The 25,765-nt window shown below is 55.3% G+C and overlaps 1 long non-coding RNA gene across 1 annotated transcript; it reads right to left on the reverse strand.

Annotated features, from left to right (window-relative positions):
• Positions 1–8,367: 8,367 nt before the first annotated feature.
• Positions 8,368–25,283, reverse strand: LOC139256879 (uncharacterized). The gene is made up of 3 exons (XR_011592207.1): positions 25,124–25,283; positions 24,217–24,303; positions 8,368–8,439 (listed from the first exon to the last, which is right to left on the reverse strand). It is a non-coding gene; the product is annotated as an uncharacterized lncRNA (long non-coding RNA).
• Positions 25,284–25,765: the final 482 nt, after the last annotated feature.

Genomic DNA, 25,765 nt, shown 5'->3' on the forward strand with positions numbered 1-25,765 from the left:
GAGAGACAAGATATTCAGCAACTTCCCTGGAGCGTTGGCCAGCTTTAATGACACTGATTAACAAGGGCTTTCTCCCTCCCACTGTCTGGGGCTCTCTCTGTGTCCGGAGAGACAACAATGAAGCTCTCAATTCCTGCCTGAGTATCCGCCACATCTGGAGAAGGACCGCCCACCATGCGTGAGTTCACAGCCCCGCCCACTCAATGCGCGGGTCATGGCCCCGCCCACCGTGTGAGAGGTCGGGGCCCCGCCCACACAGCCCCTGAGCCCAGCAATGTGAGAGAATAAAGAGAGAAGGTGCTGGGAACAGTCAGACTGAGAGCTCAGGCAGTGTGTGTGGGGGGACAGAGAGAGAAAATGGAGCTGAGGGAAGATCATTGTCATTGGCCTGACATTCAGGGCCACGGGCCTTTACCTGCTGCTGGGGGCAGTGCAGCTGAAAGATTGAGTGACAATATACAGCACTGTTTCCTGACACAACATGTTAATGCAATAACTGGGGAAAACCAGAGATTGGATCTGGTGTTTAGTAGTGAGCCTGATCTCGGATCAGGCCTGCGTGTGGGGAACATCTGGGCAACACTGATCACATTATACCGTCCCGATTGGCCGGGAGAACCAAAGGGACTGAGACTCTGCGACACGGACCGAATAAAAGGATTGGAGACAACTGGCCGTCATGGGCAGAGCTTTTTCAGTTGTGTGGAGAGTCCGAGAGCTATCAAAGTCTGTATTGGGCCACTGAAGGGCGTTCAAAGACAGGTTACACAGGACTCATTGAGTATGGTGGGAACATTAGTGAGTACTGTGCATCAGTCTTCACCCTTTAACATCATCCCAAATATTAGAATTTATTAATAATAATAGTTTTATCAGTAACATTAACATAGATAAACATATTGTTTTAGAAAACATTCAGAACTTAAAAATAGATAGAGCAGCTGGGCCGGAGGATATCCATCCAAGGGTCCTCCAGGAGAAGGGACAAGTGCTGTGTGAGCCCCTCCGGGAGATGGGACATGTACTGTGTGAGGGTCCTCCGGGAGATGGGACATGTGCTGTGTGAGCCCCTCCGGGAGATGGACATGTGCTGTGCGAGGGTCCTCCGGGACATGGGACATGTGCTTTGCGAGGGTCCTCCGGGAGATGGGACATGTGCTGTGTGAGGGTGCTCCGGGAGATGGGACATTTGCTGTGTGAGCCCCTCCGGGAGATGGGACATGTGCTGTGCGAGGGTCCTCCGGGAGATGGGACATGTGCTGTGTGAGCCCCTCCGGGAGATGGGACATGTGCTATGTGAGAGTCCTCCGGGAGATGGACATGTGCTGTGTGAGGGTCCTCCGGGAGATGGGACATGTGCTGTGTGAGGGTCCTCCGGGAGATGGACATGTGCTGTGTGAGGGTCCTCCGGGAGATGGACATGTGCTGTGTGAGGATCCTCTGGAAGATGGGACATGTGCTGTGAGAGTCCTCCGGAAGATGGACATCTGCTGTGTGAGGGTCCTCCGGGAGTTGGACATGTGCTGTGTGAGGGTCCTCCGGGAGATGGACATGTGCTGTGTGAGGGTCCTCCGGGAGATGGACATGTGCTGTGTGAGCCCCTCCGGGAGATGGGACATGTGCTGTGCGAGGGTCCTCCGGGAGATGGGACATGTGCTGTGTGAGCCCCTCCGGGATATGGGACATGTGCTATGTGAGAGTCCTCCGGGAGATGGACATGTGCTGTGTGAGGGTCCTCCGGGAGATGGGACATGTGCTGTGTGAGGGTCCTCCGGGAGATGGACATGTGCTGTGTGAGTGTCCTCTGGAAGACGGGACATGTGCTGTGAGAGTCCTCCGGAAGATGGACATGTGCTGTGTGAGGGTCCTCCGGGAGTTGGACATGTGCTGTGTGAGGGTCCTCCGGGAGATGGACATGTGCTGTGTGAGGGTCCTCCGGGAGATGGACATGTGATGTTTGAGCCCCCTCGGGAGATGGGACATGTGCTGTGTGAGGGTCCTCTGCGCGATGGGACATGTGCTGTGTGAGGGTTCTCTGGGCGATGGGTCTTGTGTTGTGCGAGCCCCTGGCATGTATGTTTAACAGCTCACTCTGAAATAGTTCCTACAGATTGGAAGGAGGCTAATGAAGTCCCCATTTTAATAAAAATGTGACAAGGCAGACACGGGTAACCAGAGGCCCATCAGATTAATATCAGTAATAGGTAAGATGATTGAAAGAATCATAAGGGATGCAATATCTAAATACTTGGATAGGGAGGGACATATTAGGGACACCACAACCCATTATAAAGAGTTCTTGTCCCACAACTCCAATTATATTTTTTGAAGAAGGTACAAAGTTGGTGGATGAGGGAAGCCCAGTAGACATTGTCTACTTAGATTTCCAAAAACCTTTTGACAGTGTACCACACAAGAGGCTTCTCTATAAGATCGGAGCCTCTGGTACTGATAATATATTGAGCTGGATACAGAACTGGCTGCAGGATGCAGGTAAAGAGCAGTTGTAGATGGATTTGGATCTGTTTGGAGACCGGTCACCAGTGGTGACCTGCAGGGATCAGTTTTGGGACCGTTGTTTTTCACTATTTTTATTTATGATCTGGATTTTGGGGTTGGGGGCACAATTTGCAATTTGCGAACTGTAGAAGAAGCTCGTCTATTTCAGATAGATCTTAATGTGTTGGGACACTGGCCTCATGACTGGAAAGTGATGTATAACTTCGATAAGTTCAGTGTTATGCATATGGGCAGGGCAAATGCTCAACATTCATACACCCTCCAGGGAAAGGCATTAAAGATGGTGGAGATAGAAAGAGATTTAGACATTCTAGTGAATACATCCTTAAATGTACACGAGCAATGCAGTGTAGCGACAGTTAGAGCAAATAGGGTGTTGGGGTGTATCGAAAGGACAAATGAGTATAAGACGAGGAGTACTGTTTTGTCCTTATACAAGACCTTAGTCAGGCCACACTTGGAATACTGTGTCCAGTTTTGGTCTCCTCACATGGTGGGTGATATTGAGGTTCTGGAAAGGGCCACTCGACTAATTCCAAGTCTGAAGCATCTTAGGTATCAAGATAGGTTAAAAGAGTTGGGACTCTTTACCATAGAGCAGCGTAGACTTAGGGCGATATGATTGAGGTTTATAAGATAATGAAAGTGAAAGAGAGTGTTCCAGCTGACCGTTTATTTCAATTCAGTCGGTTAGACAGGACCAGGGATACAAATTTCAGTTGTACAAGGCGAGATCTAGGTTAGACATCAGGAGGTGGTTCTTTTCCCAGAGAACAGTAGACCTCTGGAACAAACTGCCCTCTCATGTGGTGGATGCAGACTCACTGAATTCCTTCAAGTAAAAGCTGGATTTGTTTCTGGCTGCGGCGGAGATTAACACTTACAGAAGGTAGGTACTGCAGGGAGTTTAATGGCCAGAGTGATCTACTGGACTGGTTTCGATCACTTAGATGGCTTGGAGAGGAATTTCATAGATTTTGTTTTCCCAAATTGTCCGAGGTTTTTTTTTTAATCTGTATTTTTGCCTCTCCCAGGAGATCACATGGACTCGGGTGGAGTGGAGTGTATACGCTGTGATATATCGCAATTGTGTGGGACAGGCTTGATGGACCAGATTGTCTTTACCTGTCCGTCATTTATCGTATGTATTAAAACGTTTCCCCTCCACTGTCCTGTCGAACACGACCAGAGCAGGTACAGCACTGATTAGATTCAGAGTAAAGCTCCCTCTAGACTTTCTCGTCAAACAATCCCAGAGCAGGTGCAGCACGGCTTAGATACAGAATAAATCTCAGGCTCTGAATTAGAGCCCACAGGCCCCGTGCTGACAGGCCCGGGTGAGCGGGGTCACTGGCCGCCATCTTGCACATGGTGGGATCAGTGTACATCTTGGTTTGGGGACAGAGAGTGGGCGGGGCTTCAGTATCTCTGTTCCCAACTGGGTCCCAGTGCCCGGGAGATGGAGCATCCTGGGCAACACATTTTTAATCATCATAGAAACAGAGACTGGTTACAACATGGAAGGAGGCCATTTGGCCCGTCGAGCCCATGCCGGCTATCTGCAAGAGCTTCCACTAATCCCACTCTCGCTACTCTGTCCAGACCCCTCATGATTTTGAACACCTCTGTCAAATCTCCTCTCAATCTTCTCTGTTCTGAGAACAACCCCAACTTCTCCAGACTATCCACGTAACTGAAGTCCCTCATCCGTGGAATATTTCTGCACGCTCTCAAAAGGCCTTTGTATACTTACTAAAATGCGGAAGCCAGAATTGCTCCAGCTCAGTCAACAATCTCCCCGCTGGAGTGGAACTAAACTACAGAACCAGTGGGAACCTGTCCAACCTTCATCGTCTCGAGGCCAGGTCCAAGACCACCCCAATCTCTGTCGTTGAGCTACCGTACGCGGACAATACTTGCGTCTGCGAACACACAGAGGCTGAACTCCAAGTCATAGTCAACGTATTTACTGAGCCGTACCAAAGCATGGGCTTCACACTAAACATCTGAAAGTCTGAGATCCTCCACCAGCCTGTCCTCGCCGCACAGCACTCCCTCGACCCACCCCCCGCAGTCATCAAGATCCATGGCACGGCCCTGGACAACGTGGACCATATCCCATACCTCGGGAACCTCTTATCAACAAGACCAGACATTGACGACAAGATTCAACACCGCTTCCAGTGCAGCCTTCGGCCTCTTGAGGAAAAGAGTGTTTGAGGACCACGCCCTCAAATCTACCACTAAGCTCATGGTCTACAGGGCTGTAGTAATACCCACCCTCAGAGACATGAACTATGTACAGTCGAAACCTCAAGTTTCTGGAGAAATAAGACCAACGAGGTCTCCGCAAGATCCTACAAATTCCCTGGGAGGACAGATGCACCAATGTTGGTGTCGTCGGCCAGGCCAATATCCCCAGCATAGAAGCACGGACCACATTTGATCATCTCCGCTGGGCAAGCCACATTTTTCGCATGCCAGACACGAGATTCCCAAAGCAAGCACTCTACTCAGAACTCCTTCACAGCAAACGAGCCAAAGGTGTGCCAGAGGAAACGTTACAGGGACACCCTCAAAGCCTCCCTGATAAAGTACAACATCCCCAGTGACACCTGGGAGTCCCTGGCTAAAGACCGCCCAAAGTGGAGGAAGAGCATCCGGGAGGGCGCTGAGCACCTCGAGTCTCATCGCTGAGAGCATGCAGAAATCAACCGCAGGCATCAGTAAGAGCGTGCAGCAAACTTGTCCCACCCACCCCTTCCCTCAACGACTATCTGTCCCACCTGTGACAGGGACTGTGGCTTCGTATTGGACTGTTCAGCCACCGAAGGTCTCATTTTTAGAGTGGAAGCATGTCTTCCTCGATCCGAGGGACTGCCTATGATGATGATGACCCAGAACTGCACGCAATACTCCAGTTGAGGCTGAACCAGAGTTTTACGTGGGTTCAACATAATATCCACACTTCTGTACTCTATACCGCCATTCATGAAGCCGAGGGTCCCGTAAATCTTTGTAACCACTTTCTCAACGTGTGCTGCCACCTTCAGTGATTGGTGTACACATATACTCCTGGGTCTCTCTGTTCACGCCCCCCTTTACAATTGTACCCTTTACTTTATATTTCCTCTCCTCTTTCTTCCTACAAAATGTATCACTTTTAAACTTTTCTACGTTAAGTTTCATCTGCCACATGTCTGCCCATTCCACCAGCCTGTCTATGTCTTTCTGAAGTCTATCACTACCTCCTCACTGTTCACTGTACTTCCAAGTTTTGTGTGAGCTGTAGATTTGGAAATTGTGCCCTGTACTCCCAAGTCTAGGTCATTAATATAGATTAAAAAAAGCAATGGCCCCAATACCGACCCCTGGGGAACAGCACTTCCTCCAGTCTGAAAAACAACCCTTCACCACTACTCTGTGTGTGTCACTTAGCCACTTTTATATCCATGCTGCCACTGTCCCCGTTATTCCATGGGCTTCGATTTTGCTGGTATTGGTAACACGCCTGGGATCAGTAAACACAAAACCCAGTCTGTTAATCACTTTCAGCTACTGGACTTAGCATGCACCCCACAGCATCTCTTCTACCCTCAATATGTGAATAGGGCATCATGCCTGTAAACCTGGTTTAAGTTTATATCCACTCAGCAAATCTATTTAAGAAAAGCCTGTATGCCGATGAGACACTGTTAAGGTGCCAGTGTGCTGCTGGTTTGCTTGGCATTTGGCCTGTAATAGACTCTGTATTTTGGTCTCCATATTTACGTAAGGATATACTTGCATTGGAGGCTGTTCAGTGAAGGTTCACTAGGATGATCCCGGAGAAGAGAGGATTGACTTATGAAAATAGGTCGAGTAGATTGGGCCTAAACACATTGGAGTTCAGAAGAATGAGAGGTGATTTTATCGAAACATAAGATAATGAGGGGGTTCGACAAGGTGGATGCTGAGCGGATATTTCCACTCATAGGGGAAACTAAAACCAGGGGACATAGTCTTAGAATAAGGGACCACCCAATTAAAACTGAGACGAGAAATTTCTTCTCTGAGGGTTGAAAATCTGTTGAATTCTCGGTCCAAAAGAGCTGTGGAGGCTGGGTCTTTGAATATATTTAAGGCGGAAATATAGACAGATGTTTGAGCGATAAAGGGAGTAAAGGATTATGGGCAGAGAAGTGGAACTGACTCCATGATCAGATCAGCCATGATCTTATTGAATGGCTGAGCAGGCCCGAGGGGTCAAATGGCCTACTCCTGCTCCTATTTGTTATGTTCTAACTGAACATTTCTCCCAGTCTAACCTTGTCTGTAATGAAATATGTGTCATTTAATAAGCCTCATATCCTCGCTCATGTCTGCTGCAGATTCCAGAGTTGATTCCGGAGATGAGGGGGTTGACTTATGACGATAGGTTGATTAGGTTGGGCCTATACACATTGGAGTTCAGAAGAATGAGGTGATCTCAGTGTGGCCCTGAAGGACTCTGTCCAGGCTGAAGTTCTGTTCCCCCTGTAAGATCCTCCCCACAGATTGTCCTTTCTCAGCTCTAGCCAGGTGATGCTAAACACTCAGGTGGGAAAGACAAAAATCCACAGCAATGTGTTGAAAGCAACACTAATTTGTGTGTCTGTATCCCAAATATTAAACTCCAATCCAGTTACAGGAGTTATCAGCGTTACAGGAGTTATAAACCCCAACTATCAAAATGAACATGATGCAGTCTAGGATGTGATTACCAGCAGCAATAACAACAGAATCCAACCCCTGCAGTCATTTGTGAGCTCGCTGGTGTCTCAGCAGGTTGCCTGACAGAGAGAATCCCTTCCCACACTCAGAGCAGCTGAACGGCCTCTCTCCAGTGTGAACTCGCTGGTGTCTCAGCAGGTTGCCTGACAGAGAGAATCGCTTCCCACACTCAGAACAGCTGAACGGCCTCTCCCCAGTGTGACCTCGCTGGTGTATCAGCAGGTGGGATGACCGAGTGAATCACTTCCCACATTTAGAACAGCTGAACGGCCTCTCCCCAGTGTGAATTCGCTGTTGTATCAGCAGGTGGGATGATCAAGTGAATCCCTTCCCACACTCAGAACATTTAAAAGGCCTCTCCCCAGTGTGAAGTCACTGGTGTTTCAGCAGGTGGGATGACCGAGTGAATCCCTTCCCACACTCAGAACATTTAAAAGGCCTCTCCCCAGTGTGAAGTCGCTGGTGTTTCAGCAGGCTGGATGATGCATTGAATTCCTTCCCACAGTCAGAGCAGGTGAACGGCCTCTCCCCAGTGAGAACTCACTGGTGTGTCAGCAGGCTGGATGAAGCATTGAATTCCTTCCCACAGTCAGAGCAGGTGAATGGCTTCTCCCCAGTGTGAACTCGCTGATGTAGCAGCAGGCTGGATGATGCAGCGAATCTCTTCCCGCAGTCAGAGCAGGTGAACGGCCTCTCCCCAGTGTGAACTCGCTGGTGTCAGCAGGCTGGATGATACAGCGAATCTCTTCCCACACTCGGTGCAGGTGAACGGCCTCTCCCCAGTGTGAACTCGCTGGTGTATCAGCAGGTCGGATGACTGAATGAATCCCTTCCCACAGTCGGAGCAGGTGAACGTTCTCTCCCCAGTGTGAACTCACCGATGTGTTTCTAGCTGGGACGGGTAGTTGAAACGTTTCCCACAATCCCCACATTTACACGGTTTCTCCCCAGTGTGACTGCACTTGTGTCTCTCCAGGTTGGATGATTGACTGAAGCCTTGTCCACACACAGAGCACGTGTACCGTTTCTCCCCACTGTGAACGGTGCCTTCTGCTTCCATGGTCAAAAGCTGATGATATTCCAGTCCTGATGTATCGCGTGACTGTAAGATCTTGAGGTGATGTTTGGTTTGAGCTTCCAGTCTACAAATCCTCCCCTTTTAACACCCTGTAAAATGAATTTCAAACAGGAAAAGTTAATGTGAGAGAGAGAACCCACAAAAACACAAAGGCAGGTTGTGAAATTGAGCTTAATAAATCTGGTCATTTGTGGGGCCGGCACTAGAAAAAAGTGACCATGAAAGCTGCTGGATTGTCGTTATAACACATCTGGGTCACTGCTGTCCTTCAGGGAGGGGAACCCACCTCCCTCGGCAGACCCACATGGGAAATTGTTGTTCCCACTGGGCCCATAAGTACAGGGGGTGAAATCCAGCAACTTCTCCCCCTCTCCATCCAGCTCAAACTGATGTAACAAACAGACCCACACAGGAGGCCAGTGATTGAATTCCACATCCAGCGCCCATCTGATACAGAGCGGCTGGGAATTGCTGGGCCTGCTGTATAAATGTAAGTTGTTGTTATCCTGGTGTGGGGGAGGGCTGCCCCCGGGGGTTGCCGGTCCCGGGCCCGGTGTCTCCGACTCGGGGCCCGAGAGCCGCACTCGTTGTTGCCCGGGGACTGAGAGCCACACTAGGTTTTGCCCGGGGACTGAGAGCCACACTTGGTGTTGCCCGGGGACTGAGAGCCACACTCGTTGTTGCCCGGGGACTGAGAGCCACACTCGGTATTGCCTGGGGTCTGAGAGCCGCACTCGGTGTTGCCCGGGGTCTGAGAGCCGCACTCGGTGTTGCCCGGGGTCTGAGAGCCACACTCGGTGTTGCCCGGGGACCGAGAGCCACACTCGGTGTTGCCCGGGGACAGAGAACCGCACTCGGTGTTGCCCGGGGCCCGAGAGCCACACTCGATGTTGCCCGGGGACTGAGAGCCACACTCGGTGTTGCCCGGGGACTGAGAGCCACACTCGGTGTTGCCCGGGGACCGAGAGCCGCACTCGGTGTTGCCCGGGGTCTGAGAGCCGCACTCGGTGTTGCCCGGGGCCCGGGAGCCGCACTCGGTGTTGCCCGGGGTCTGAGAGCCGCACTCGGTGTTGCCCGGGGGCCCCGAGAGCCACACTTGGCGTTTCCCGGGGACTGAGAGCCGCACGCGGTGTTGCCCGGGGACCGTGAGCCGCACTCGGTGTTGCCCGGGGACTGAGAGCCACACTCGGTGTTGCCCGGGGACTGAGAGCCACACTCGGTGTTGCCCGGGGACCGAGAGCCACACTCGGTGTTGCCCGGTGACTGAGAGCCGCACTCGGTGTTGCCCGGGGACTGAGAGCCACACTCGGTGTTGCCCGGGGACCTAGAGCCACACTCGGTGTTGCCCGGGGACTGAGAGCCGCACTAGCTGTTGCCCGGGGGCCCCGAAAGCCACACTCGGCGTTGCCCGGGGGCCCCGAGAGCCACACTCGGCGTTGCCCGGGGCCCGGGAGCCGCACTCGGTGTTATCCGGGGCCCGGGAGCCACACTCGGTGTTGCCCGGGGACTTAGAGACGCACTCGGTGTTGCTCGGGGGCCCCGAGAGCCACACTTGGTGTTGCCCGGGGACCGAGAGCCGCACTCGGTGTTGCCCGGGGACCGAGAGCCGCACTCGGTGTTGCCCGGGGACCGAGAGCCGCACTCGGTGTTGCCCGGGGACTGAGAGCCGCACTCGGTGTTGCCCGGGGACTGGGAGTCGCACTAGGTGTTGCCCGGGGAACGAGAGCCACACTCGGTGTTGCCCGGCGACTGGGAGCCGCATTAGATGTTGCCCGGGGACCGAGAGCCACACTCGGTGTTGCCCGGGGACCGGGAGCCGCACTCGGTGTTGCCCGGGGACCGAGAGCCACACTCGGTGTTGCCCGGGGACTGGAAGCCGCACTAGGTGTTGCCCGGGGACCGAGAGCCACACTCGGTGTTGCCCGGAGACTGAGAGCCGCACTCGGTGTTGCCAGGGGCCCGGGAGCCGCACTCGGTGTTGCCCGGGGTCTGAGAGCCGCACTCGGTGTTGCCCAGGGGCCCCGTGAGCCACACTTGGCATTGCCCGGGGACTGAGAGCCGCACTCGTTGTTGCCCAGGGACCGAGAGCCGCACTCGGTGTTGCCCGGGGGCCCCGAGTGCCACACTCGGTGTTGCCCGGGGACTGGGAGCCGCACTAGGTGTTGCCCGGGGACTGGGAGCCGCATTAGATGTTGCCCGGGGACCGAGAGCCACACTCGGTGTTGCCCGGGGAGCGGGAGCCGCACTCGGTGTTGCCCGGGGACCGAGAGCCACACTCGGTGTTGCCCGGGGACTGGGAGCCGCACTAGGTGTTGCCCGGGGTCTGAGAGCCGCACTCGGTGTTGCCCAGGGGCCCCGAGAGCCACACTTGGCATTGCCCGGGGTCTGAGAGCCGGACTCGGTGTTGCCCGGAGCCTGAGAGCCACACTCGGTGTTGCCCGGGGCCCGGGAGCCACACTCGGTGTTGCCCGGGGTCTGAGAGTTGCACTCGGTGTTGCCCGGGGGCCCCGAGAGCGACACTTGGCGTTGCCCGGGGACTGAGAACCGCACGCGGTGTTGCCCGGAGACTGAGAGCCGCACTAGGTGTTGCCCGGGGGCCCCGAAAGCCACACTCGGCGTTGCCCGGGGCCCCGAGAGCCACACTCGGCGTTGCCCGGGGCCCGGGAGCCGCACTCGGTGTTGCCCGGGGCCCGGGAGCCACACTCGGTGTTGCCCGGGGACTGAGAGCCGCACTCGGTGTTGCCCGGGGGCCCCGAGAGCAACACTCGTTGTTGCCCGGGGACTGAGAGCTGCACGCGGTGTTGCCCGGGGACCGAGAGCGGCACTCGGTGTTGCCCGGGGACTGAGAGCCACACTCGGTGTTGCCCGGGGACTGAGAGCCACACTCGGTGTTGCCCGGGGACTGAGAGCCGCACTAGGTGTTGCCCGGGGACTGAGAGCCGCACTCGGTGTTGCCCGGGGACTGAGAGCAGCACTAGGTGTTGCCCGGGGGCCCCGAGAGCCACACTCGGCGTTGCCCGGGGCCCCAGAGCCGCTCTCGGTTTTGCCCGGGGACTGAGAGACAAACTCGGTGTTGCTCGGGGACTGAGAGCCACACTCGGTGTTGCCCGGCGACTGAGAGCCACACTCGGTGTTGCCCGGGGAAATAGAGCCGCACTCGGTGTTGCCCGGGGACTGAGAGCCACACTCGGTGTTGCCCGGGGAACTAGAGCCACACTCGGTGTTGCCCGGGGACTGAGAGCCGCACTAGCTGTTGTCCGGGGGCCCCGAAAGCCACACTCGGCGTTGCCCGGGGGCCCCGAGAGCCACACTCGGCGTTGCCCGGGGCCCGGGAGCCGCACTCGGTGTTGCCCGGGGCCCGGGAGCCACACTCGGTGTTGCCCGGGGACTTAGAGACGCACTCGGTGTTGCCCGGGGACCGAGAGCCACACTAGGTGTTGCCCGGGGACCGAGAGCCGCACTCGGTGTTGCCCGGGGACCGAGAGCCGCACTCGGTGTTGCCCGGGGACCGAGAGCCGCACTCGGTGTTGCCCGGGGACTGAGAGCCGCACTCGGTGTTGCCCGGGGACTGGGAGCCGCACTAGGTGTTACCCGGGGAACGAGAGCCCCACTCGGTGTTGCCCGGGGACTGGGAGCCGCATTAGGTGTTGCCCTGGGACCGAGAGCCACACTCGGTGTTGCCCGGGGACCGGGAGCCGCACTCGGTGTTGCCCGGGGACCGAGAGCCACACTCGGTGTTGCCCGGTGACTGAGAGCCGCACTCGGCGTTGCCCAGGGCCCGGGAGCCGCACTCGGTGTTGCCCGGGGCCCGGGAGCCACATTCGGTGTTGCCCGGGGACTTAGAGACGCACTCGGTGTTGCCCGGGGACCGAGAGCCACACTTGGTGTTGCCCGGGGACCAAGAGCCGCACTCGGTGTTGCCCGGGGACCGAGAGCAGCACTCGGTGTTGCCCGGGGACCGAGAGCCGCACTCGGTGTTGCCCGGGGACTGAGAGCCGCACTCGGTGTTGCCCGGGGACTGGGAGCCGCACTAGGTGTTACCCGGGGAACGAGAGCCACACTCGGTGTTGCCCGGGGACTGGGAGCCGCATTAGGTGTTGCCCTGGGACCGAGAGCCACACTCGGTGTTGCCCGGGGACCGGGAGCCGCACTCGGTGTTGCCCGGGGAACTAGAGCCACACTCGGTGTTGCCCGGTGACAGAGAGCCGCACTCGGTGTTGCCCGGGGACTGAGAGCCACACTCGGTGTTGCCCGGGGACCGAGAGCCACACTCGGTGTTGCCCGGAGACTGAGAGCCGCACTCGGTGTTGCCAGGGGCCCGGGAGCCGCACTCGGTGTTGCCCGGGGTCTGAGAGCCGCACTCGGTGTTGCCCAGGGGCCCCGTGAGCCACACTTGGCATTGCCCGGGGACTGAGAGCCGCACTCGTTGTTGCCCAGGGACCGAGAGCCGCACTCGGTGTTGCCCGGGGGCCCCGAGTGCCACACTCGGTGTTGCCCGGGGACTGGGAGCCGCACTAGGTGTTGCCCGGGGACTGGGAGCCGCATTAGATGTTGCCCGGGGACCGAGAGCCACACTCGGTGTTGCCCGGGGAGCGGGAGCCGCACTCGGTGTTGCCCGGGGACCGAGAGCCACACTCGGTGTTGCCCGGGGACTGGGAGCCGCACTAGGTGTTGCCCGGGGTCTGAGAGCCGCACTCGGTGTTGCCCAGGGGCCCCGAGAGCCACACTTGGCATTGCCCGGGGTCTGAGAGCCGCACTCGGTGTTGCCCGGAGCCTGAGAGCCACACTCGGTGTTGCCCGGGGCCCGGGAGCCACACTCGGTGTTGCCCGGGGTCTGAGAGTTGCACTCGGTGTTGCCCGGGGGCCCCGAGAGCGACACTTGGCGTTGCCCGGGGACTGAGAACCGCACGCGGTGTTGCCCGGAGACTGAGAGCCGCACTAGGTGTTGCCCGGGGGCCCCGAAAGCCACACTCGGCGTTGCCCGGGGCCCCGAGAGCCACACTCGGCGTTGCCCGGGGCCCGGGAGCCGCACTCGGTGTTGCCCGGGGCCCGGGAGCCACACTCGGTGTTGCCCGGGGACTGAGAGCCGCACTCGGTGTTGCCCGGGGGCCCCGAGAGCAACACTCGTTGTTGCCCGGGGACTGAGAGCTGCACGCGGTGTTGCCCGGGGACCGAGAGCGGCACTCGGTGTTGCCCGGGGACTGAGAGCCACACTCGGTGTTGCCCGGGGACTGAGAGCCACACTCGGTGTTGCCCGGGGACTGAGAGCCGCACTAGGTGTTGCCCGGGGACTGAGAGCCGCACTCGGTGTTGCCCGGGGACTGAGAGCAGCACTAGGTGTTGCCCGGGGGCCCCGAGAGCCACACTCGGCGTTGCCCGGGGCCCCAGAGCCGCTCTCGGTTTTGCCCGGGGACTGAGAGACAAACTCGGTGTTGCTCGGGGACTGAGAGCCACACTCGGTGTTGCCCGGCGACTGAGAGCCACACTCGGTGTTGCCCGGGGAAATAGAGCCGCACTCGGTGTTGCCCGGGGACTGAGAGCCACACTCGGTGTTGCCCGGGGAACTAGAGCCACACTCGGTGTTGCCCGGGGACTGAGAGCCGCACTAGCTGTTGTCCGGGGGCCCCGAAAGCCACACTCGGCGTTGCCCGGGGGCCCCGAGAGCCACACTCGGCGTTGCCCGGGGCCCGGGAGCCGCACTCGGTGTTGCCCGGGGCCCGGGAGCCACACTCGGTGTTGCCCGGGGACTTAGAGACGCACTCGGTGTTGCCCGGGGACCGAGAGCCACACTTGGTGTTGCCCGGGGACCGAGAGCCGCACTCGGTGTTGCCCGGGGACCGAGAGCCGCACTCGGTGTTGCCCGGGGACCGAGAGCCGCACTCGGTGTTGCCCGGGGACTGAGAGCCGCACTCGGTGTTGCCCGGGGACTGGGAGCCGCACTAGGTGTTACCCGGGGAACGAGAGCCCCACTCGGTGTTGCCCGGGGACTGGGAGCCGCATTAGGTGTTGCCCTGGGACCGAGAGCCACACTCGGTGTTGCCCGGGGACCGGGAGCCGCACTCGGTGTTGCCCGGGGACCGAGAGCCACACTCGGTGTTGCCCGGTGACTGAGAGCCGCACTCGGCGTTGCCCAGGGCCCGGGAGCCGCACTCGGTGTTGCCCGGGGCCCGGGAGCCACATTCGGTGTTGCCCGGGGACTTAGAGACGCACTCGGTGTTGCCCGGGGACCGAGAGCCACACTTGGTGTTGCCCGGGGACCAAGAGCCGCACTCGGTGTTGCCCGGGGACCGAGAGCAGCACTCGGTGTTGCCCGGGGACCGAGAGCCGCACTCGGTGTTGCCCGGGGACTGAGAGCCGCACTCGGTGTTGCCCGGGGACTGGGAGCCGCACTAGGTGTTACCCGGGGAACGAGAGCCACACTCGGTGTTGCCCGGGGACTGGGAGCCGCATTAGGTGTTGCCCTGGGACCGAGAGCCACACTCGGTGTTGCCCGGGGACCGGGAGCCGCACTCGGTGTTGCCCGGGGAACTAGAGCCACACTCGGTGTTGCCCGGTGACAGAGAGCCGCACTCGGTGTTGCCCGGGGACTGAGAGCCACACTCGGTGTTGCCCAGGGAACTAGAGCCACACTCGGTGTTGCCCGGGGACTGAGAGCCGCACTAGCTGTTGCCCGGGGGCACCGAAAGCCACACTCGGCGTTGCCCGGGGGCCCCGAGAGCCACACTCGGCATTGCCCGGGGCCCGGGAGCCGCACTCGGTGTTACCCGGGGCCCGGGAGCCACACTCGGTGTTGCCCAGGGACTTAGAGACGCACTCGGTGTTGCCCGGGGGCCCCGAGAGCCACTCTTGGTGTTGCCCGGGGACCGAGAGCCGCACTCGGTGTTGCCCGGGGACGGAGAGCCGCACTCGGCGTTGCCCGGGGTCTGAGAGTTGCACTCGGTGTTGCCCGGGGGCCCCGAGAGCGACACTTGGCGTTGCCCGGGGACTGAGAACCGCACGCGGTGTTGCCCGGAGACTGAGAGCCGCACTAGGTGTTGCCCGGGGGCCCCGAAAGCCACACTCGGCGTTGCCCGGGGCCCCGAGAGCCACACTCGGCGTTGCCCGGGGCCCGGGAGCCGCACTCGGTGTTGCCCGGGGCCCGGGAGCCACACTCGGTGTTGCCCGGTGACTGAGAGCCGCACTCGGTGTTGCCCGGGGGCCCCGAGAGCAACACTCATTGTTGCCCGGGGACTGAGAGCTGCACGCGGTGTTGCCCGGGGACCGAGAGCGGCACTCGGTGTTGCCCGGGGACTGAGAGCCACACTCGGTGTTGCCCGGGGACTGAGAGCCGCACTCGGTGTTGCCCGGGGACCGAGAGCCGCACTCGGCGTTGCCCGGGGCCCGGGAGCCGCACTCGGTGTTGCCCGGGGCCCGGGAGCCACACTCGGTGTTGCCCGGGGACTTAGAGACGCACTCGGTGTTGCCCGGGGACCGAGAGCCACACTTGGTGTTGCCCGGGGACCGAGAGCCGCACTCGGTGTTGCCCGGGGACCGAGAGCCGCACTCGGTGTTGCCCGGGGACCGAGAGCCGCACTCGGTGTTGCCCGGGGACTGAGAGCCGCACTCGGTGTTGCCCGGGGGCCCCGAGAGCAACACTCATTGTTGCCCGGGGACTGAGAGCTGCACGCGGTGTTGCCCGGGGACCGAGAGCGGCACTCGGTGTTGCCCGGGGACTGAGAGCCACACTCGGTGTTGCCCGGGGACTGAGAGCCGCACTCGGTGTTGCCCGGGGACCGAGAGCCGCACTCGGCGTTGCCCGGGGCCCGGGAGCCGCACTCGGTGTTGCCCGGGGCCCGGGAGCCACACTCGGTGTTGCCCGGGGACTTAGAGACGCACTCGGTGTTGCCCGGGGACCGAGAGCCGCACTAGGTGTTGCCCGGGGAACGAGAGCCACACTCGGTGTTGTCTGGGGACTAGGAGCCGCATTAGGTGTTGCCCGGGAACCGAGAGCCACACTCGGTGTTGCCCGGGGACCGGGAGCCGCACTCGGTGTTGCCCGGGGACCGAGAGCCACACTCGGTGTTGCCCGGGGACTGGGAGCCGCACTAGGTGTTGCCCGGGGACCGAGAGCCACACTCGGTGTTGCCCGGAGACTGAGAGCCGCACTCGGTGTTGCCCGGGGCCCGGGAGCCGCACTCGGTGTTGCCCGGGGTCTGAGAGCCGCACTCGGTGTTGCCCAGGGGCCCCGAGAGCCACACTTGGCATTTCCCGGGGACTGAGAGCCGCACTCGTTGTTGCCCAGGGACCGAGTGCCACACTCGGTGTTGCCCGGGGACTGAGAGCCACACTCGGTGTTACCCGGGGACTGAGAGCCACACTCGGTGTTACCCGGGGACTGAGAGACGCAATCGGTGTTGCCCGGGGCCCGGGAGCCGCACTCGGTGTTGCCCGGGGTCTGAGAGCCGCACTCGGTGTTGCCCGGAGCCTGAGAGCCACACTCGGTGTTGCCCGGGGCCCGGGAGCCACACTCGGTGTTGCCCGGGGTCTGAGAGCTGCACTCGGTGTTGCCCGGGGGCCCCGAGAGCGAAACTTGGCGTTGCCCGGGGACTGAGAACCGCACGCGGTGTTGCCCGGAGACTGAGAGCCGCACTAGGTGTTGCCCGGGGGCCCCGAAAGCCACACTCGGCGTTGCCCGGGGGCCCCGAGAGCCACACTCGGTGTTGCCCGGGGACTGAGAGCCGCACTCGGTGTTGCCCGGGGGCCCCGAGAGCCACACTCGTTGTTGCCCGGGGACTGAGAGCTGCACGCGGTGTTGCCCGGGGACCGAGAGCCACACTCGGTATTGCCCGGGGACTGAGAGCCACACTCGGCGTTGCCCGGGGACCGAGAGCCACACTCGGTTTTGCCCGGGGACTGAGAGCCACACTCGGTGTTGCCCGGGGACTGAGAGCCACACTCGGTGTTGCCCGGGGACTGAGAGCCAAACTCGGTGTTGCCCGGGGACTGAGAGCCACACTCGGTGTTGCCCGGCGACTGAGAGCCACACTCGGTGTTGCCCGGGGAATGAGAGCCGCACTCGGTGTTGCCCGGGGACTGAGAGCCACACTCGGTGTTGCCCGGGGACCTAGAGCCACACTCGGTGTTGCCCGGGGACTGAGAGCCGCACTAGCTGTTGCCCGGGGGCCACGAAAGCCACACTCGGCGTTGCCCGGGGCCCCGCGAGCCACACTCGGCGTTGCCCGGGGCCCGGGAGCCGCACTCGGTGTTGCCCGGGGCCCGGGAGCCACACTCGGTGTTGCCCGGGGACTTAGAGACGCACTCGGTGTTGCCCGGGGGCCCCGAGAGCCACACTTGGTGTTGCCCGGGGACCGAGAGCCGCACTCGGTGTTGCCCGGGGACCGAGAGCCGCACTCGGTGTTGCCCGGGGACTGAGAGCCGCACTCGGTGTTGCCCGGGGACTGGGAGCCGCACTAGGTGTTGCCCGGGGAACGAGAGCCACACTCGGTGTTGCCCGGGGACTGGGAGCCGCATTAGGTGTTGCCCGGGGACCGAGAGCCACACTCGGTGTTGCCCGGGGACCGGGAGCCGCACTCGGTGTTGCCCGGGGACCGAGAGCCACACTCGGTGTTGCCCGGGGACTGGGAGCCGCACTAGGTGTTGCCCGGGGACCGAGAGCCACACTCGGTGTTGCCCGGAGACTGAGAGCCGCACTCGGTTTTGCCCGGGGACTAAGAGCCAAACTCGGTGTTGCCCGGCGACTGAGAGCCACACTCGGTGTTGCCCGGGGAATGAGAGCCGCACTCGGTGTTGCCCGGGGACTGAGAGCCGCACTCGGTGTTTCCCGGGGACTGAGAGCCACACTCGGTGTTGCCCGGGGACCGAGAGCCACACTCGGTGTTGCCCGGGGACTGAGAGCCACACTCGGTGTTGCCCGGGGACTGAGAGCCGCACTCAGTTAAAAAGGAGGCAGACAAAAAGCAGGAAACTATAGACCTGTTAGCCTAACATCTATGGTTGGGAAAAGTTGAAGAGTTCATTCTTAAAGAAGCATTAGCACGCCATTTGGAAAAGCATAATTCGGTCAGGCAGTCAGCATGGATTTATGAAGGGGAAGTTAAGTTTGACAAATTTGCTGGAATTCTTTGAGCATGTAATGAACAGGGTGGATAAAGTGGGTGTGGTGTATTTGGACTCCCAGAAGGCATTTGACAAGGTGCCACATAAAAGGTAACTGCACATGATAAAAGTTCACGGGCTGGGGGTAATATATTAGCATGGATAGAGGATTGGCTCACGAACAGAACACAGAGAGTTGGGGTAAATGGTTCATTTTCCGGTTGGCAATCAGTAACTAGTGGGGTGCCGCAGGGATCAGTGCTGGGAACCCAACTATTTACAATCTATATTAACGACTTGGAAGAAGGGACTGACTGTAACGTAGCCAAGTTTGCTGACGAGATGAAGATGGGAGGAAAAGCAATGTGTGAGTAGGACACAAATAATCTGTTAAAGGACACAGATAGGCTAAGTGAGTGGGCAAAAATTTGGCAGATGGAGTATAATGTTGGAAAGTGTCAGGTCATGCATTATGGCAGAAAAAAAATCACAGAGCAAGTTATTATTTAAATGGAGAAAGATTGCAAAGTGCTGCAGTACAGCGGGACCTGGGGGTACTTGTGCATGAAACACAAAAGGTTAATATGCAGGTACAGCAGGTGATCAAGAAGGCCAACTGAATCTTGGCCTTTATTGCAAATGGGCTGGAGTATAAAAGCAGGGAAATCTTGCTGCAGTTATACAAGTTATTGGTGAGGCCACACCTGGAGTACTGCGTGCAGTTTTGGTTTCCATATTTATGAAAGGATATACTTCCTTTGGAGGAAGTTGAGAGAAGATTCACTCGGTTGATACCAGAGATGAGGGGTTGACTTCTGAGAAAAGATTGAGGAGGTTGGGCCTCTACTCATTGAATTTAGAAGAACGAATGAGAGGTGATTTATCAAAATGTATAAGATAATGAGGGGACTTGACAAGGTGGATGCAGAGAGGATGTTTTCACTGATCGGGGAGACTAGAAATAGGGGGCATAATCTTAGAATAAGGGGCCCTCCATTTAAAACTGAGTTGAGGAGGAATTTCTTCTCACAGAGGGTTATAAACCTGTGGAATTCGCTACCTCAGAGACCTGTGGAAGCTGGGACATTGAATATATTTAAAACAGAGATAGACATTGTCTTAACTGATAAGGGAATATGGGGTTCTGGAGAGCGGGCAGGGAAGTGGTCCTGAGTCCATGATCGGATCAGCCATGACCGTATTAAATGGTGGAGCAGGCTCGAGGGGCTGTATGGCCTGCTCCTGCTCCTATTTCTGATGTTCTTATTTTCTTATATAGTGGTGTCTTGTATGGGAGTGTGGATTTGACTCTATCTGTCCATCTCTGGTATGTGGATGAGGGTTTTACTCCGTATGTTAGTTTCTGATACGAGAGATGGATTTTATCCTGTACCTGTCAATTTCTGGTAATTGCCTGTGGGTTTAATTCTGTATCAAAAAGGGCCACATTACAACATAATTCTAAAAGGACAAAGAGTGTTAAAAAAACACAAGCCTGAAATCTCTGAGTCTCAAAGCGAGAAGCATTGTAATAAGGTGGATGAATTAACTGCACAGATAGCTGTTAATGGATATGATGTAATTGGGATTACTGAGACATGGCTCCAGGGTAACCAAGGCTGGGAACATAACATCCAGGAGTATTCAATATTCAGGAAGGATAGCCAGAAAGGAAAAGGAGGTGGGGTAGTGTTAATGGTTAAAGAGGAGGTCAATGCAATAGTAAGGAAGGACATTGGCTGGGATAATGTGGAATCTATATGGGTAGAGCTGTGAAACACCAAAGGGCAGAAAACGTTTGTTGGGGTTGTGTGCAGACCACCAAAAAGGAGTAGGGAGGTTGGGCATGGTATCAAACAGGAAATTAGGGATGTGTGCAATAAGGGTACAGCAGTTATCATGGGTGACCTTAACCTAGATATTGATTGGGCTAACCAAACTTGTAGCAATACTGTGGAGGAGGATTTCCTGGAGTGTATAAGGGATGATTTTCTAGACCAATATGTTGAGGAACCAACTGGAGAGCAGGCCATCCTAGACTGGGTTTTGTGTAACGAGAGAGGATTAATTAGCAATCTGGTCATGCATGGCCCCTTGGGGAAGATGACCATAATATGGTAGAATTCTTCATTAAGCTGGAGAGCGACACAGTTAACTCAGAGACTAGGGTCCTGAACTTAAAGGAAACTTCAATGGTATGAGACGTGATTTGGCTGGGATAAACTGGCGAATGATACTTAAAGGGTTGACGGTGGATAGGCAATGGCAGACATTTAAAGATCACATGGATGAATTACAACTATTGTACATCCCTGTCTGGCGTAAAAATAAAACCGGAAAGGTGGCTCAATCGTGACTAACAAGAGAAATTCGGGACAGTGTTAAATCCAAGAAAGACATTTTAACTGGCCAGAAAAAGCAGCAAACCTGAGGACTGGGAGAAATGTAGAATTCAACAGAGGAGGACAAAGGGTCTAATTAGGAGGGGGAAAATAGAGTATGAGAGTAAGCTTGCAGGAAACATTAAAAACTGACTGCAAAAGCTTCTATAGATATGTGAAGAGAAAAAGATTAATGAAGACAAACATGGTCACTTGCAGTCAGAATCAGGTGAATTCATAATAGGGAACAAGGAAATGGTAGACCAATTGAACAAATACTTTGGTTCTGTCTTCACGAAGGAAGACACGAATAACCTCCCGAAATTACTAGGGGACCGAGGGTCTAACGGGAAGGAGGAACTGAGAGAAATCCTTATTAGTCAGGAAATGGTTGGAGGGAAACTGATGGGACTGAAGGCCGATAAATCCCCAGGGTCTGATAGTCTGCATCCCAGAGTAGTTTAAGAAGTGGCCCTAGAAATAGTAGATGCATTGGTGGTCATTTTCCAGAATTTCATGGACTATGGATCAGTACCTGTAGATTGGAGGGTAGCTAATGTAACCCCACTTTTTAAAAAAAGGAGGGAGAGAGAAAACAGGGAATTATAGACGGGTTAGCCTGACATTGGTGGTGGGGAAAATGCTGCAATCAATTATTAAAGATGTAATAGCATAGCATTTGGAAAACAGTGACAGGATTGGTCCAAGTCAGCATGGATTTCTGAAAGGGAATTCATGCTTGACAAATCTTCGAGAGTTTTTTGAGGATGTAACTAGTAGAGTGGATAAGGGAGAACCAGTGGATGTGGTGTATTTGGAATTTCAAAAGACTTTTGACAAGGTCCCACACAAGAGACTGGTGTGCAAAATTAAAGTACATGGTATTGGGGGTAATGCATTGACGTGGATAGAGAAGTGGTTAGCAGACAGAAAGCAAAGAGTGGGAATATACGGGACTTTTTCAGAATGGCAGGCAGTGACTAGTGGGGTGCCGCAAGGTTCAGTGCTGGGATCCCAACTATTTACAATATATATTAATGATTTAGATGATGGAATTGAAGGTAATATCTCCAAGTTTGCAGATGACACTAAGCTGGGTTGCAGTGTGAGCTGTGAGTAGGATGCTAAGAGGCTGCAGGGTGACTTGGACAGGTTAGGTGAATGGGCAATTGCATGGCAGATGCAGTATAATGTGGAGTATTGTGAGGTTATCCACTTTGGGGGCAAAAACAGGAAGGCAGATTATTATCTGAATGGTGACAGATTAGTAAAATGAGAGGTGCAAAGAGACCTGGGTGTCATGGTGCATCATTCACTGAAGGTGGGCATGCAAGAACAGCAGGCAGTAAAGAAAGCAACTGGCATGCTGGCCTTCATAGCGAGGGGATTTGAGTATAGGAGCAGCGAAGTCTTACTGCAGTTGTGCAGGGCCTTGGTGAGACCACACCTTGAGTATTGTGTGCAGTTTTGGTCTATTAATCTGAGCAAGGACGTGCTTGCTGTTGAGGGAGTGCAGCGAAGGTTCGCCAGACTAATTCCCAGGATGGCAGGACTGACATTTGAAGAAAGACTGGATCGGCTGGGCTGGAATTTAGAAGAATGAGAGGGGATCTCATAGAAACATATAAAATTATGACAGGACTGGACAGGTTAGATGCAGGAAGAATGTTCCTGATGTTGGGGAAGTCCAGAAGCAGGGGTCACAGTCTAAGGATAAGGGGTAAGTCATGTCGGTCTGAAATGAAGAGAAAGTTTTTCACCCAGAGAGTGGTAATCCTGTGCAATTCTCTACCAAAGAAAGTTGTGGAGTCCAGTTCGTTGGATATATTCAAGAGGGAGTTAGATGTGGCCCTTACGGCTAAGGAGATCAAGGGAAAGGGAGAGAAAGCGGGAGTGGTGTACTGAAGTTGCATGATCAACCATGATTATATTGAATGGCGGTGCAGGCTCGAAGGGCCAAGTGGCCTGCTCCTGCACCTATTTTCTATGTTTCTTTTCATTCTTGGTGTGTGATGTGTATTTTGTGCTGTATCTGTCCATCTCTGTTATGTGAATGTGAGCTCTACTCCATACCCGTCATTCTCCAGTATATTAGTGTTATTTTACTGTGTACCATCAATTCCTGATAGAGTATTCGTTTTACTTTCTAACTGTCAATTTGTGTTATGGAGGTGAGTTTTATGCTGAATCTGTCGGTCTCTGGTAAATGAGTCTGAGTTTTACTCTATCTATGTGTCTCTGGTATGTGAGTGTGGGCCTTTCTCTGTATCTCCATTTCTGTTATGGGAGCCTGGGTTTTATTCTGTACCCGTCAAGTTCTGACATGTGATTGTGGGCCTTAATCTATAGTTGGCAGTTTCTGTTTAATTGTGAGTGGACTTTCCTTTGTACCTGTCAGTTTCTGGAATGAAAGAGACGTCTTTACCCTGTACCTGTCAATTACTGGTTCGTGAGTCTGGGCATGTCATTGTATCTATCAATTTATGTTATGAGAATATGGATTTTAATATGTCAGCCTCTGATATGTGAGTATGGGTTTTATACTGTACCACTCAGTCTCTGATATGCAAGTGTGTGTATTTTTGTGTAACCGTCAGGTCTTGATGTGTGTTGAGGTTTAATCTGTGCTTCTCAGTTTCTGCTATGGTAGTCTGAGTTTAATCTGTATTTGCCAGTCTCTGGTAATGTGAACGTGAGAATCAATTTTACTTTTTACCTGTATTTCTCTGATATATGAGTGAAGATTTTGCCTTCTCCGTGTCATTGTTCAGATGTGTGTGTGGGTTTTACTCTGCCCCGATCAGTTTCTGCGATGCAAGTAACAATTTTACTTACTGCATTTCAGTTTTCCGACATGTGCACATGGGATTTACACTTTACCTGTCACTCTCTGGTATATAAGTGGGGATTTTATTCTGTTACTGTCACTTTCATATATGTGGGTGTGTGTTGTATACTGTATCTGTCAGTCTGTGATACGGGAATTTGGGTTTTATTCTGCACCTGTCATCTTCTGGTATGTTCGGGGGGTTAAATACTGAATCCATCAGATTCTGAAACATGAATATGGCTTTTGCTCTGTACCCATCGGCTTCTGATATGCAAGTGTGGTTTATACTTTCTGTTTGACATTTTTTCTGATAGATGATTGTCTTTTATTCTCTACCTGCCAGTTTCTGGCAAGTGAGTGTGGGTGTTTAATGTACCTGTCAGTGTGATCTGTTTCAATGGTGAAACAGCATGTGATTCTACTGCTCCATGTGGCTGTAAGATACACAATGTAACTCTGCCACTTCGGATCACTGTGGGACTGACAGCTTCTGCTGCCTGTGACAATAGGATTGAGGCCAGTTCTGTGTCTCTGCGCTCCGTGAGTGATAATCTACTTACTGTGTGTGAGAAGGAGCTGCCTGCACTGTTCCTTGTATTCTGGCTGGAGGAAAGATCACATTTGTTCTGGCTGGTTGAATAATTTTGCTGTGAGAATAATAATACGAGAACATTATTAGTTCTAAGATATGGATGCGGTGACAATACGATGTATCTGAGGGAGTGACAATGTATCTCTCGATCATCAGCAACACGGTTCTGGGGAACTCAGTTCACCGAAATATAAAGCGTCTTTAAAATATCTTCTCCCACACTCCTCTCCTGATGCCTGCAATAGATGCACTTTGTGAAACTCCCCACATCCTCACTGTCAGGCTGTGTTTCCACTGCTCACTGCCCAAGAACAACAGACACGGTGAGATTGGAACTGAATCAGGAACACTCACTACTGACTTGGGGAAAGAAAGCAGCAATGATTTGAAAGAGCGAGTGGTTTACTTTCTCTGTTACCTTACACTGTCAACACACAGCCCGAGAATGGCCTCTCGCTTCCCCCACTCACACCACGCACTGAGACTGGTTCTTGGTCCACTCTGCCTCTTACACACAGCCCCTGAACTCCCCCCGAACTCAATGCCGAACTCTGAGCCTTACCCCGGCGTCGTGGTGTCTCCAATCCCGGCTGTTTTAAACCATCTTGTTCCGCTCACTGAGTGAATGGTGATCCCAGGCAGGGCTGGGGCAGGGGAGGGTGCATGTGCTATTCTGCTCACTGGGAATGACACAGGGGGTGGGGCTGAACCGCGCATGCGCAGCTCTCTGCAATAATTCAATCTATAAAAATCAAAGTGCACTTTTCCCAATTTCCTTTTATCAGAATCTGAGCAAAGGAACTCAGCTCTTACTTTACCAAGATGGCCGCGCATGCGCTTTGCTGCACCCTGAACCAATATGGCGGAGGACTGACCCTGCCTTCCTGTACAAAGATGGCCGCCGTTACCCGGGGCCTGTGACCAGGAGAAAGCCTCGAGGCTGCAGCCGCCGATATTCCGGTTGTTATTCCGGGCTTCCGGCGGGCACCGGTTGTTTCTGAAGCCTCCCCGGCTCCCCGCTGGTCCTTTACTCCCCTCCGCCCCGCAGACAATGGACTGTTTTCCGGAACAGATGTTCACCATGTCCTTTCCGCCATTACACGCACCGCGCATGCTCCAAACACAGCTCGGTCTCGCGCCTGCGCACTGGGCCCCTGTAGTCTGGGCTCGGCACGTCCTCCGTCGCGGGGAATGCTGGGTAAATACCCAAGACCACCTCAGTGACTGGGACAGGATTTCCTGGGCCCCCATTGGGCACTGAACATGTTCATTCTGGCCCTCAGTCATTGTTCCTGCTGCTCTGTATAACCCTGTCCCTGAGCTGGACAGTAATGTTCTGTCTCAATATTGTTTCAAACACCCTGTGCCCAATATTGGATTTCTCCACAAAAATAGACTCATTAATGTTCCCGTCCCTTCCATTCTGGGCCTTTTCTTACTCTAGATTATTTCACTTCTCACGCAATTCATCTTTTCCCACATCAAATCCCAAACTTGTTTCATTTGTGTATCCGGCT

Source organism: Pristiophorus japonicus, unplaced genomic scaffold, assembly GCF_044704955.1.
Source record: "Pristiophorus japonicus isolate sPriJap1 unplaced genomic scaffold, sPriJap1.hap1 HAP1_SCAFFOLD_79, whole genome shotgun sequence".
Lineage (NCBI taxonomy): Eukaryota > Metazoa > Chordata > Chondrichthyes > Pristiophoridae > Pristiophorus > Pristiophorus japonicus.